The sequence below is a fragment of the Mus caroli genome, unplaced genomic scaffold (assembly GCF_978045245.1).
Source record: "Mus caroli unplaced genomic scaffold, Mus_caroli_1 scaffold_9, whole genome shotgun sequence".
NCBI classification, from domain to species: Eukaryota; Metazoa; Chordata; class Mammalia; order Rodentia; family Muridae; genus Mus; species Mus caroli.
The window spans coordinates 74,429,060-74,443,379 of NW_028227264.1; positions in this window are offsets into that span (position 1 = coordinate 74,429,060).

Sequence of the window (14,320 nt, forward strand, 5' to 3'; positions counted from 1 at the left end):
GTGCTGGGATTAAAAGCGTGCGCCACCACGCCTGGCTAAAAACTTAATTTCTAAGTGAGATGAGAATAACTACTGTTGAGATTTCTCCTTGAAAGTTTACCTTTTTTTCTTCACTATGAAAATCAAAGGAAATACAAGCAATCTTTTTTGATGAATGGAAGACACATCTTTATTTTTATTGGTGTGTAATCTTTAGGTCACTGTGTTTTCCCAAATAGGCAGAGTGGAGTTCATTCAACTTCTAAGTGACCCTCAGTGACCATGATTCTTTACATCATTGTAGTATTCTTCATAACTGTGAAGAACGTAGGCATAGCTAAGAGGCAAGGAATAGCTAAATAATAACTGTATTACACACCCCTTTATGGAACATTAAATATCCTGAAAACTGTTCCTAAGCTTTGGAAAATATTGAGATTATTTTGTTAAATGTAGAAATGAAGCTCCAAAATATTGTCTCATTAATGGCCAAATGAGATATTTCTTCAGTGAGCCAGTCCATAAAAGTCCTGCCACAAATTTATAAAAACCTGAGGTCAGAAACCCAACAATCACATAAAAGCCATGTTCCATGTCTCTAGCCCTAATGTTGGAGAGGCAGAGAGAGGCAGAACCCCAGAGCTCACTGGCCACCAGCCTAGCCACAACAGTAGGCTCTAAACCCAGGGAGGGAACCTGCTTCAACAGAACATGCTGTATAAACATGAGGATCTGATTATGGGTCTCCAACACCCAGGAAAAGAGCTAGGCATGGCAGTGTATGTATGTAGCCTGCGCTCTGTGAGGCAGAGACAAGAGGATCCCGTGTCTTGCTATACAGCTAATTCAGTTGAAACAGTGAGTGCCCGGCTCACTGACAGATCTGGATCGAAAGATAAGGTGGAGAATTATAGAGACAGATACTTAATATTGACTTCTGACCTATGTGTATATAGGTCATATACATACAGACACACCTATGTTCACCTAATATAACATGGATATATTATATACATACATACTTGTCTTATCAGGGTTTCTATTCCTGCACAAACATCACGACCAAGAAGCAAGTTGGGGAGGAAAGGGTTTATTCAGCTTACACTTTCACATTGCTGTTCATCAACAAAGGAAATCAGAACTGGAACTAAGCAGGTCAGGAAGCAGGAGCTGATGCACAGGCCATGGAGGGATGTGACTTACTGGCTTGCTTCCCCTGATTTGCTCAGCTTGCTTTCTTATAGAACCCAAGATTCGTAGTTCAGGGATGGCACCACTCACAATGGGTCCTCTCATCTTTGATCACTAATTAAAATACCTAACAGCTGGATCTCATGGAGGCATTTCCTCAATGGAGACTCCTTTTTCTGTGATAACTCCAGCTTGTGTCAAGTTGACACACAGAGCCAGCCAATACAATGCTGTTTCTTGGTGAATGAGAATTTTAAATGAACAATAATAAATTTGAGAAGTTAACCTGTTAAACTATTATCGGTCTAGGTGATTTTAAAAAAAGATTTATTTTTTATGTATACAACCTTCTGCCCGCATGTATGCCTACAGGCCAGAAGAGGGCACCAGATCTTATTATAGATGGTTATGTGCCACCATGTGGTTGTTGGGAATTGAACTCAAGACCTCTGGAAGAATAACCAGTACTTTTAATCTCTGAGCCATCTCTCCAGCCTGGTCTAGGTGATTCTTAACCAGCTTTTTAAAACAACCATTATAATATGTTCCACATTAAAATTTCATTGCGATATTATACAACTCTTCAAGTGGCAAATGTCCATCACTTACTGAATTATCACCCAGCTGATCCTTATGAGTGACACTTTTAGATGCTTAGAAATGGGTAAGCATATCTGGACATAGGACTTCACTTTCTCAGGGGAGGAGCTGTTACTTATATTTGAATTCACTGTGCCTGAGTGCCTAAGTCTCCTGTCACTTATCTGAGATGGGATCATTTTCCGTTGTCTACTCTATTGCTAGACCACATCCAAAAGGGATCCCTGCCCCCATGGGCCAGTGCCAGGGGAGCTACTGGTCTGAGACACTGTAGAAGGTTCTGTTTTGAGTAAGGAGTAACTAGACCCATGCTGTGAAATTCAAAGTTCAGCAACCAATTTCTAGACAAATACATCTTCTTCCATCTATGATCTTGCTTCTTCTCTCTGTCCCCCACTGGCACATTGTACCTAGTTGAGTCCTGCTCAATGAACTGTGTCTCCCCTCAGATAAGGTGGCCTGTGTTGTACCTTCTGAGCGTGAGAAACAGTGTGGCACTGTGGTCGGCTGCATCAGCGATGCCTACCCCATCCTGGTGCTGGAGTTGATGCCTGATGGATGGTAACCATCCATAGCATGTCTAGAGGGATACATTGGGGAAGACTCTCTGGCAATCCTTCCATTAATTCAATCCTACACATCAGATGATCCTTGAGAATCAGTCACAGTCTACCAGTCACCCAGTCACATGCTGGCTGGGTCTGGAGATTGCAGAGAGCAGAGAGGAGCTAATTTCTGTTAGAAGAATACTGCTTAGGATGAGTGTCTGGTTTTGTGTGTCAACTTGACACAAGCTGGAGTTATCACAGAGAAAGCCTCCCTTGAGAAAATGCCTCTATGAGACCCAGCTGTAAGGCACTTTCTCAATTAGTGAACAAGGGTGGGAGGGCCCATGGTGGGTGGTGCCATCCCTAGGCTGGTAGTCTTGGGTTCATAAGAAAGCAAGCTGAGCAAGCCAGGAGAAGCAAGCCAGTAAGTAATATTCCTCCATGGCCTCTGCATCAGCTTCTGCTTCCTGACCTGCTTGAGTTCCAGTCCTGAATAAACCCTTTCCCCTCAACTTGCTTCTTGGTCATGATGTTTGTGCAGGAATAGAAACCCTGACTAAGACTCTCAGTTAACATTGAAATGATTTTCTAGCCAAAGAAGAAGTTGTAATGCTATACATGTGTAGACACAGAAGACTAGAAGTTAACTTTTACTCTGGCTTCTTTAGACTAACATCTCTCAGTCCACGTGCTTTATACCTCAGCATATACCATTTCTCAGGCATTTCTGTGGATCTTATCATTTATCAGTAAAGCAAGCACAATTGCCCAGTACTTTGGAACTCACTGTAGTTTTTCTCAATAGATAATAAGGTACATCTGTGAGGGTCAGAGTTTTAGAATTTCAGGAAGTGATTATTGCTCCAGAGAACACAAATGGAGCAAGGTACAGAGCCCAGAAGTGACTGGGTAGTCTGGGACCTTGACTAATAGAGTTCTACTGACTCTCCTCACTGATACACACAAATGTATTCAGGATAAAAGGAATACAATCCACAAACTCAACGTTGTGTGAACGTCATCCTACCCTGTCCTGGGAAGCCTGGAACCATTACTAATGCATGGAAGGAACTCAAGTGTGAAGCTCTCACAATGATTCAAGTCCATCATCTTTGCTCATAAAGATTTTTCAGCAACATCACCTGTCAGGATTCTAGCTCTCCAATTCTCAAAGTCTTCAGGAAGCCAAGGGGTTCATCCCCCTTGAAAGATAGCACTGGGTTATTTTCTTCCTTCCAAAGTAGTTTCCAGCACATGACCTTTAGACAAACATTTAGCACTAAACTTACATACTGGGTCACTCTCAGATTACTAGAGGAAATGAACTATGATCTTGTAACCTGCCCAAACAAGCTATCTTCTGACATACCAGAAGAGGGCATGATCCCATTACAGATGGTTGTGAGCTACCATGTGCTTGCTGGGAATTAACTCGGGACCTCTGGAAAAGCAGTCAGTGCTCTTAACTGCTGAGCCATCTCTCCAGCCCAAGGAAAAAAAAAATTTTAAGTGTTTATATTGTATGATAAAAAAATCTTAGAGATAACATAAAAAACACCTCATTTTTATGTCAAGAACAAATAAGAAAGCTAAATTTCCACAAACTGGTAGAAAAAAAATTATGAATCAAATTTTGTACATTTGACATCATTATAAATTTTAAAACCCTTTGGTATTCAAAGCAATTTCATTAGGATGACCCAAAGCTAGCCTTTATTCATTATGTCTAATCCTGTGATTTGCATCTGTGGTCAAAAATAATACTATATATGTTATCTACTTTAGATTTAAAAATAATTAGATATAATATTTCACCGTTTATCCCTAGCTAGCTTTGAACACACTATGAACACTAGGCTAACCTTGAATTCACAGATTCTTTCTGCCTTTCTCTCCCTAGTACTGGTATCAATCAATAACCTGATCAAGCATGAAAGTCTGAAATGATGGTAATCAAAATGATAACAAATTCGGTTTAAAATTAAAAACTCCTAAGTTGGTAGAAGTTTGCAGGTGTGGTAGGAAAGGCATGTGGAAGGGTGGAAATCAAGAACAGCTCACAGATACTATGATAGTTTATATATGCTCGGCCCAGGGAGTGGCAGTATTAGAAGGTGTGTCCCTGTTGGAGTAGGTGTGTCACTGTGGGCTTTAAGACCCTATTCCTAGCTGCCTGGAAGCCAGTCTTGCACTAGCAGCCTTCAGATGAAGATGTAGAACTTTCAGCTCCTCCTGCACCATACCTGCCTGGATGCTGCCATGTTCCCACCTTGATGATAATGGACTGAACCTCTGAACCGATAAGCCAGCTCCAATTAAATGTTGTCCTTAAAAGACTTGCCTTGGTCATGGTGTCTGTTCACAGCAGTAAAACTACAACTAAGATACGATTTAAGTATGACAAATCCAGAAATAAAACACAATAAAATCTCTGTTTTCTTTCTTTTGTTTGTTTCTAAGACAATGTCTCTCTCTCTACATAGCCTTTGAAGTTCTGAAATTCACTGTGTAAACCATGCTGACCTCAAACTCACAGAAATCCACCTGCCTCTGCCTTCCAGTTCCTGGGATTAAAGACATAAATGTCTATGCCCAACCAATAAAATATTTTTAAAGAATAAAAGTAACGATTTAGACCAAATGAAAGTAACCGTGCTGTAGCCCTGACAAACGCATGATAAAACAGCAAATGCAGCCACGTTCTGTGCAGGACAGCTGAGTTTGCGCCCTTCCTGATATCACAAACCCAGAAGTGGGAGTCTAAAGATACTACTTGGAATTGTGAACAAACACTGGAGAAGTTAAAAACAGAAATAATTCAAAATGGTTGATGTGTTTTGGTGAAACAGTTTGTAGATCTTTCCTTTTAACCTATCCTGCCCTGGCACAGTTAATGTTTTTTAAAACTGTGCGTTAAATGAGGTATCATTGGATTATTGTAAATGTCTCCCCATTACTAGTGAACTTGTGCATTGTCTCTGTTTAGCTGTACTGCCTGTGCTGGAGTCTTTGGAACAACACAGAGGAACAACACATGGATTGATTTAGATGCAGAAGAAGAGGAAACTCAGGAGGAGGAGGAGGAGGAGGAGGAGGAGGAGTTGTTGGTGCTCTTGAAGAAGGTACTATCTATCTTGCTTACCTTGTTTTAATGTAAGAACACTGTATTTGTTTGGCTATGCGGCCTTTTATGGGTTATATTTGTTTTAAATCCCACTAAGTGTAGCTTCTGTGATTTAAATATATATGTGTATAAAACTAAATATTTAACTTATACATGCTCAACACTTATTCATTTCCAGTCCATTCATCCATTATCTATCCATGAAACCGAGTGCCAGCTGCCAAAATAACAGTTACAGACTGATCCATCTCTACATACTGTGCTCAACAGATCAGTCTCGATTGGTCATGCCTGAGTGTCTGACACAATCTCCTCTTCACCCTGATTCCTTACTGTTCTCCCTAATATACCTTCTCCTCCAGACCAAGCTAGTTGATTTGCTATCAATAAACTAACTTCTGGGTTTGTTTCTCTTTGTTTTTATCTTTCTATCTTCTTTGGTTACCTTTCCCCTTAGTATACCCTTCCATTTACATTATTTGAGGTTACTCTATTAAATATGATGTCTATATTAGGTTAGATGATAGTTGAGTATTTCATTAATTTTCAGCCTCTTTTAGACACAAAGATCATGTACTTTCTACACCACCACCCCCAAAATACTTGGGCTGTGTTCCACAGAATTCTGCTTTATCTTTAATTATTTTTCATAGATTACTGTTGAGAAACATGTCTTATTTTTTTCAATGCCACCATGAAGAGCTTTGCATAAAACTCTTTTGTGTGTGATCCGCTGTACCACTGAGACATATTTTTAAAAGTCTGACCGAAGGGTAAGGGCATTCTCCATAGTCCCCTACTTGGGAATTAAATGTCCTTGCAACAACACTTAGTAGTTCTGTTTGCATGCCAACTTCCTAACATGAGTATTAAAGGTTTTTCAATGTTTGCTAATGACGTATGTGAACTGCTATTTCAAAATACTGTAGTTCGAATCTTTCTTCTCTGAGTGTTTTAAAGAACCTGTTACTGTTGTCTTAACTGTTCCCTCCTTGCTGCATGTTTACATGAGGTGGTTGGTGGTCTTCTCTTCTACTTTTAAAGTTCTATTGTGATATGTCAACCATCCCTGTCCCAGTCTTTACTTCTGTTTATTTTGTTTATTGAATTCTTAACATGCAGAACGTTTGTTTCACATAATCAAATTTAAATATATTTCCCATGGCAGTGACATTGCTCGCAGCCGTTCATACCACAGCAACAGCAACTGTGGTGTCCAGTTCCTGGCTTTGCTGATGATTTATTGATGCCTTATCCTGTTTCAGATGAAGAGAGAGAGAGGGAGAGAGAAAGAGAGAGAGAGAGAGAGAGAGAGAGAGAGAGAGAGAGAGAGAGGAGGCCAGAGCATGTGGAGAGAGGGGGGAGGGGGAAGAGGAAAGAGGAAGAAGGAAGAAAGGGGTCAGAGAGAAGAGAGCCGGGGGTTGGGCAAACAATCCCTTTTATAGAAAGTCAGGCCTACCTTGCTATTGCCAGTTAACTCTTGGGCAGGGTCTAGAAGGAATGCTAACCGTCTCAATGTATGACTTTCTTTGTTCTGTAAAACTATAATAACCCACATTCAATGTTTCTCTCACAACTTCATGTCTGTTTGTCTTCTAAAGAAGAGACTCTCTCCCAGCGAATGCCCCAGTCTTCCAGTTCTTACCATGTTACTACCATCCTCCCTGTCCATGATGTTCCCTGAGCCTGAGATGCAGGGGCCATGATGTAAATTAAATACATTGATCGGGAACAGGCCCTCCGTGCTCCGTTCATCTACAGTTTGCCCAGTTCTGATGCTCTGGAATGAACTTTGTAGTGCTGCAAAAAGAAACTTATCTGAGGAGGGGCAAGAGCTACACTTTTCTGTAGATAGAAGGAAAAGTGTCAGACTGGAGAGATGGCTCAGCAGTTAAGAGCACTGACTGTTCTTCCAGAGGTCCTGAGTTCAATTCCCAGCAACCACATGGTGGTTCACAACCATCTGTAAAAGGATCCAACACCCTCTTCTGGTGTGTCAGACTCAACAGTGTACTCAAATAAATAAATAAATAAATAAACAAACAAATAAAAAAACTTTCAAAGTACAAGTGTTTAGAATGCAGCTAGAGACTGTGTGGTTTAAGAAGCTGGCAACAGAGGGTCCTCCCGAATAGGACTTTGGTTTGCTTAGGTGTTAGTTATGTCCAGGATACAAGTGCCACTGTTTTTCTTTCAAGACTGTCTTGATAGACTGGTCTTTGTCATCGTGGTTTGTGAGCAATACAGCTGGATAGGACTATGAGGACTATGCATGCTTTTTCTCTCTCGGTTGTTTGCACGGTTCCTTCCAAAGCTATGAGAACTAGTTGCTGAGGAGGAGGATTCTAAGTCAGATCCAAATGGACTACTCCAAATTCTGTGTCTGAAGTTTGTGGTATCTCCAGCAACTGAGTCTTCTATGCTTTTTCTGGAACGCACCAAGCCATATAGGAATAATCTATATTCTTCTGGTGGTCTCTTGTACTCCCTGACTATATGTATGTATATGTTAGTGTATGTGTGTGTGTGTGTGCGTGTATGTATGTATATAGGTGTATGTGTTGTGTGTATATATATGTATATGTGTTGTGTGTACATATACATATGTATACACACACAAACATATATGTATGTTGTGGCATCCCACTAACACACACACCTACAACCCAGCACAAACACCAGTTCATGAAGTTAGAAAACAGATGACACCACTCCCCCCTCCTCCTATTTCTAGCCATACTTCACTGACTCTAATTCATGAAGTCAGGGGCATACAAACTAACTAAACTCCCTCACAACTATGTAGCAAGGTGTAGCAAAATCACCTACCCTATCCACAATCAACATACAATGTCTCCACAACTAAACAAACACCACTGAGCCAAACAAACCAAGGCTCACTGATCAGATAAAATATCAAGCATCAAAGAAAACACTTAACATATTATATAAACAAACTCAAAGACAAAAACCACACGATCATCTCGTTAGATGCAGAAAAAGCATTCGACAAGATCCAACACCCATTCATGATAAAAGTCTTGGAAAGGTCAGGAATTCAAGGCCCATACCTAAACATGATAAAAGCAATCTACAGCAAACCAGTAGCCAACATCAAAATAAATGGTGAGAAGCTTGAAGCAATCCCACTAAAATCAGGGACTAGACAAGGCTGTCCACTCTCCCCATACCTATTCAACATTGTACTTGAAGTCCTAGCCAAAGCAATTCGACAACAAAAGGAGATCAAGGGGATACAAATTGGAAAAGATGAAGTCAAAATATCACTTTTTGCAGATGATATGATAGTATATATAAGTGACCCTAAAAATTCCACCAGAGAACTCCTAACCTGATAAACAGCTTCAGTGAAGTAGCTGGATATAAAATTAACTCAAGCAAATGAATGGCCTTTCTCTACACAAAGAATAAACAGGCTGAGAAAGAAATTAGGGAAACAACACCCTTCTCAATAGTCACAAATAATATAAAATATCTTGGTGTGACTCTAACTAAGGAAGTAAAAGATCTCTATGATAAGAACTTCAAGTCTCTGAAGAAAGAAATTAAAGAAGATCTCAGAAGATGGAAAGATCTCCCATGCTCATGGGTTGGCAGGATCAATATAGTAAAAATGGCTATTTTGCCAAAAGCAATCTACAGATTCAATGCAATCCCCATCAAAATTCCAACTCAATTCTTCAACGAATTAGAAAGAGCAATCTGCAAATTCATCTGCAATAACAAAAAACCTAGGACAGCAAAAACTCTTCTCAAGGATAAAAGAACCTCTGGTGGAATCACCATGCCGGACCTAAAGCTTTACTACAGAGCAATTGTGATTAAAAACTGCATGGTACTGGTATAGTGACAGACAAGTAGACCAATGGAATAGAATTGAAGACCCAGAAATGAACCCACACACTTATGGTCACTTGATCTTCGACAAGGGAGCTAAAATCATCCAGTGGAAGAAAGAAAGCATTTTCAACAAATGGTGCTGGCACAACTGGTTGTTAACATGTAGAAGAATGCGAATCGATCCATTCCTATCTCCTTGTACTAAGGTCAAATCTAAGTGGATCAAGGAACTTCACATAAAACCAGAGACACTGAAACTTATAGAGGAGAAAGTGGGAAAAAGCCTTGAAGATATGGGCACAGGGGAAAGATTCCTGAATAGAACAGCAATGGCTTGTGCTATAAGATCGAGAATTGACAAATGGGACCTCATAAAACTGCAAAGCTTCTGCAAGGCAAAAGACACCGTCAATAAGACAAAAAGACCACCAACAGATTGGGAAAGGATCTTTACCTATCGTAAATCAGATAGGGGACTAATATCTGTTGTGTCCGGCCAGCAGATCACAGCCTGGGTTCTAGCCTGGAAAGGCATTTTAGAAACCTGGAAGAGAAGAGGGGCTAGGCGGCAAGAGAAAGAAATGTAGCTAAGACAACATTCTGATCAAAGCTCAATTTTACTTTTTTAGACACTCAGTTATAAAGGAAGGGGGAGGGAACCCGATTTCCCGCCAATTAACTCGGGGTCCAGTGGCTCCAAGCAGCAAAGCGACACGGTCCAGCAGTAGGCGTGGCAGGACGAATGAGCAGGAAGCTCCACCCTTGAGCAAGCAGGTTCCATGCTGGGGAAAGGGAGACCACAAATATCCAATATATATAAAGAACTCAAGAAGGTGGACTCCAGAAAATCAAATAACCCCATTAAAAATGGGGCTCAGAACTGAACAAAGAACTCTCACCTGAGGAATACCGAATGGCAGAGAAGCACCTGAAAAAATGTTCAACATCCTTAATCATCAGGGAAATGCAAATCAAAACAATCCTGAGATTCCACCTCACACCAGTCAGAATGGCTAAGATCAAAAATTCAGGTGACAGCAGATGCTGGTGAGGATGTGGAGAAAGAGGAACACTCCTCCATTATTGTTGGGATTGCAAGCTTGTACAACCACTCTGGAAATCAGTCTGGAGGTTCCTTAGAAAATTGGACATAGTACTACCGGAGGATCCAGCAATACCTCTCCTGGGCATATATCCAGAAGATGTCCCAACCGGTAAGAAGGACACATGCTCCACTATGTTCATAGCAGCCTTATTTATAATAGCCAGAAGCAGGAAAGAACCCAGATGCCCCTCAACAGAGGAATGGATACAGAAAATGTGGTACATTTACACAATGGAGTACTACTCAGCTATTAAAAGGAATGGATTTATGAAATTCATAGCCAAATGGATGGACCTGGAGGGCATCATCCTGAGTGAGGTAACACAATCACAAAGGAACTCACACAATATGTACTCACTGATAAGTGGATATTAGCCCCAAACTTAGGATACCCAAGATATAAGATACAGTTTGCTAAACACATGAAACTCAAGAAGAATGAAGACTGAAGTGTGGACACTATGCCCCTCCTTAGATTTGGGAACAGAACACCCATGGAAGGAGTTACAGAGACAAAGTTTGGAGCTGTGACGAAAGGATGAACCATCTAGAGACTTCCATATCCAGAGATCCATCCCATGATCAGCATCCAAACGCTGACACCATTGCATTCACTAGCAAGATTTTGCTGAAAGGACCCAGATATAGCTGTCTCTTGTGAGACTATGCCGGGGCCTGGCAAACACAGAAGTGGATGCTCACAGTCAGCTAGTGAATGGGTCACAGGGCCCCCAATGGAGGAGCTGGAGAAAGTACCCAAGGAGCTGAAGGGATCCGCAACCCTATGGGTGGAACAACATTATGAACTAACCAGTACCCCGGAGCTCTTGACTCTAGCTGCATATGTATCAAAAGATGGCCTAGTTGGCCATCACTGGAAAGAGAAGCCCATTGGACATGCAAACTTTATATGCCCCAGTACAGGGGAACGCCAGGGCCAAAAAAATGGGAATGGGTAGGTAGGGAAGTTGGGGGGAGGGTATGGGGGACTTTTGGGATAGCATTGGAAATGTAATTGAGGAAAATACGTAATAAAAAATATATATAAAAAAAAGAAAACACTTAACATAAGCATGCCAGAAAGGCTTAAGCAACACACTAACGCGGCGTGTACAAGCAAACCCCAATATCAAAATGCAAGAGACATTTAGAAACAATATAAATACAAAATATCTCCTTCTAAAATAACCAATACTAGAGGCTTGATGGCTTGGTTTCAAGCACCCACACAGAGGACATAACTTCCTGTAACTCTAGTTATAGAGGACCTGATGCCTGCTTCTGACCTCCATGGGCACCAAATATGCACATTGGTACATATACATGCATGCTGATATTCATATGTACATGTAAATAATATATATGTATACATTTAAATATACATTTAGTATATATTTATATATTATATATAATTTAAATTTTATATTTATATTCTATATAGTTTTAAAATTATACTTATATATTTCTATATATAATTTAAAAATTACCAAACCCATAGTAATGACCAACAATGAGAATGACTTAGAAAAAAACAATTCCAATCAAGTCCTTCAAAAGAATACTCATTAATATGTGCAAATAATTTTAAAAGACCAAAAATCACATGAAAAGAAATCCAAGAGAACGCAAAGAACCAGCTGAAAATAATCTGTCAGTCAGCGAAGGAGATGAAAACAGAGTTCAGCAAAGAAACTGAAATGTGGAAGAAAAATCAATGGGAAAAAAGCCTGAAATGAAAATTTCAGCCAAAACAACAACAACAACAACAAGAAGCCAAAAAGCCCCAGTGCACTCACTAGTAGCCCTGTAGGGGTCAGGTTATCACAACTGAACAATAAAGAATGGGATCAGTCAGGTCATTCAGGTAAATCAATGAGAATTTTCTTTAAAAACATGAGTGAGTCACCCACAGGTCCCTATTGAACTGCACCCAACCTCTCCACCCAATCGGATCTCACATGTCCTTCTCCAAAGTCTAGTTCAGTGACTCTCTCTGATTCACTCCCATTCACTGCTTCTCCCCAGCCCACCACATCTACTCCAGATCCCACATCCAGTGATGTGCCATACTCCAGATAGCCCCCACCTGTTCTGCAACTATGCTCTAGGCTTCTGCAAGGACCCATCCTACCTGCTACATGTCCCTTCTGCACTACATCCAACCTCTGTATCCAACCAGAACTCTCAAGTCCTTCTCCAGGGTCTAGCCTGGTGAATTTCTCTGACCTCTCCATCCATGCCTTCTCCCTTAACTGCTAGATCCACCCTAGAACCTACATCCGCCCCCCCCCCCCCTTGGCCTTCCCAACCTGCACCAAAACCTTTCTCCAGGAAACTCACCACCTGTCTTCCAAGCACAAGACCCTTCCCACTTAACATCCAACCTTTATATCCAGATGTCCAGGCTTCCACAGACATACATCCTGTACACCAGACCGGTCCCATCTGTCCACCTGAGTTTCATTCCACTCAGGCCATTCCCAATCTCTAGGCAAGACCATCTTGCACATCCCCTTCTTCTGCCCCAAACTGCTGTGCCAATATCAGACTTGGAACTAACAAAACAAGACCCCCATGCTCAGATCCCAAAATAAAAATGTTAAAGGTCAAACCCGTCCCTTCTCTCAAAAACCTACCAGTCCTGCAGAAATATTTGCCAGTGAGAATTACTTATATAAATCCCAGGACAAAAAATAATTTAAAAAAAAACAATAAAAAACTTTACAAAAGAATCCAGTGGGTTTAATGAAGAGATGCAAAGAGATGGCTAAATGAAATGAAGAGGAAAGAACTCGAGGAGACAAAATCCTGGAGAGATGCCAAGGAAAACACAGACATAAGGCTGATGATGGAAATGACGAAGACCATCGAGGGTTAGAGAGCAGCATTCAATAAGAAGACTGAAACACTGAAGGGGACTCAAGCCAAAATAAAGAGGGAATTGAAAAACCCTACCACTCAACTGTAAATCTCAAAGGAGAGCTCTAGAAGTCAATTAAGCAAAAAATAGACTGCCAAGACTCAAAGACAAAGTAAGCAAGATCCAGACCAAGTAGGTAGAAAATATGAAAAATTAAATAAAAAAAACATAGGAAAGGAACATACAGGAAATATGGGAAACCCTGAAACAACCGCAAACCTTTGAATTCTAGGTATAAATAGATGAGGGAGAAGAATTCCAAATCAATAGCATAAACCAGGTCTGCAGAGACTGACGTTGCACACAAGACCTGCACGGTTTGAACTAGACAAAATCCCAGCGCTGAAAAGAAGAGGTGGATATACAAAGATTAAAGATTATCTAACCACAACAACTGCTGAGAAAGAAAGGGAGAGTCCCTTGCTCTCCACGGGAGGGTCACTGGGTAAATCAGCCACATGCTCTCCATGGGAGTGTCACTCACTGGGTAAATCAGCCACATTCCAGAGCGGCCTCCATGTCCACAAGTTGGTGGTCAAAACAGAATGGGCTCAGTTTGGTTTTGGTTTTATTTGTTTGTTTGTTTGTTTTGGTTTTTTATGTTTTTCCTGATTTTGTTTACTTGTTTGTTTGTTTTAGAGAGAGAGGAAGATTGAGAGAGAGAGAGAGAGAGAGAGAGAGAGAGAGAGAGAGAGAGAGAGAGAGAGAGAGAAAACATGAGCAGGTTGGCTGGATAGAGATGTGAATAAGCTATGAGGAGTTCCAGGGGGCAACAGAAAATAATCCAAACACACTGTATGAAAAAAAAAATGTTACTAAATTCTCTAAATGGTGACAGGGAAACTGAGTATCCACATATAGAAGAATGAGCCCAGACCCTTCTCTCTCTTAGTGCTGCACAAAATTCACTCCACACAGATCAAAGACCTGAACCTCAGACTTGAGACTCTGAGTCAGCTGGAGGGTGGTATAGGAGAGGCACTTCAAGATAC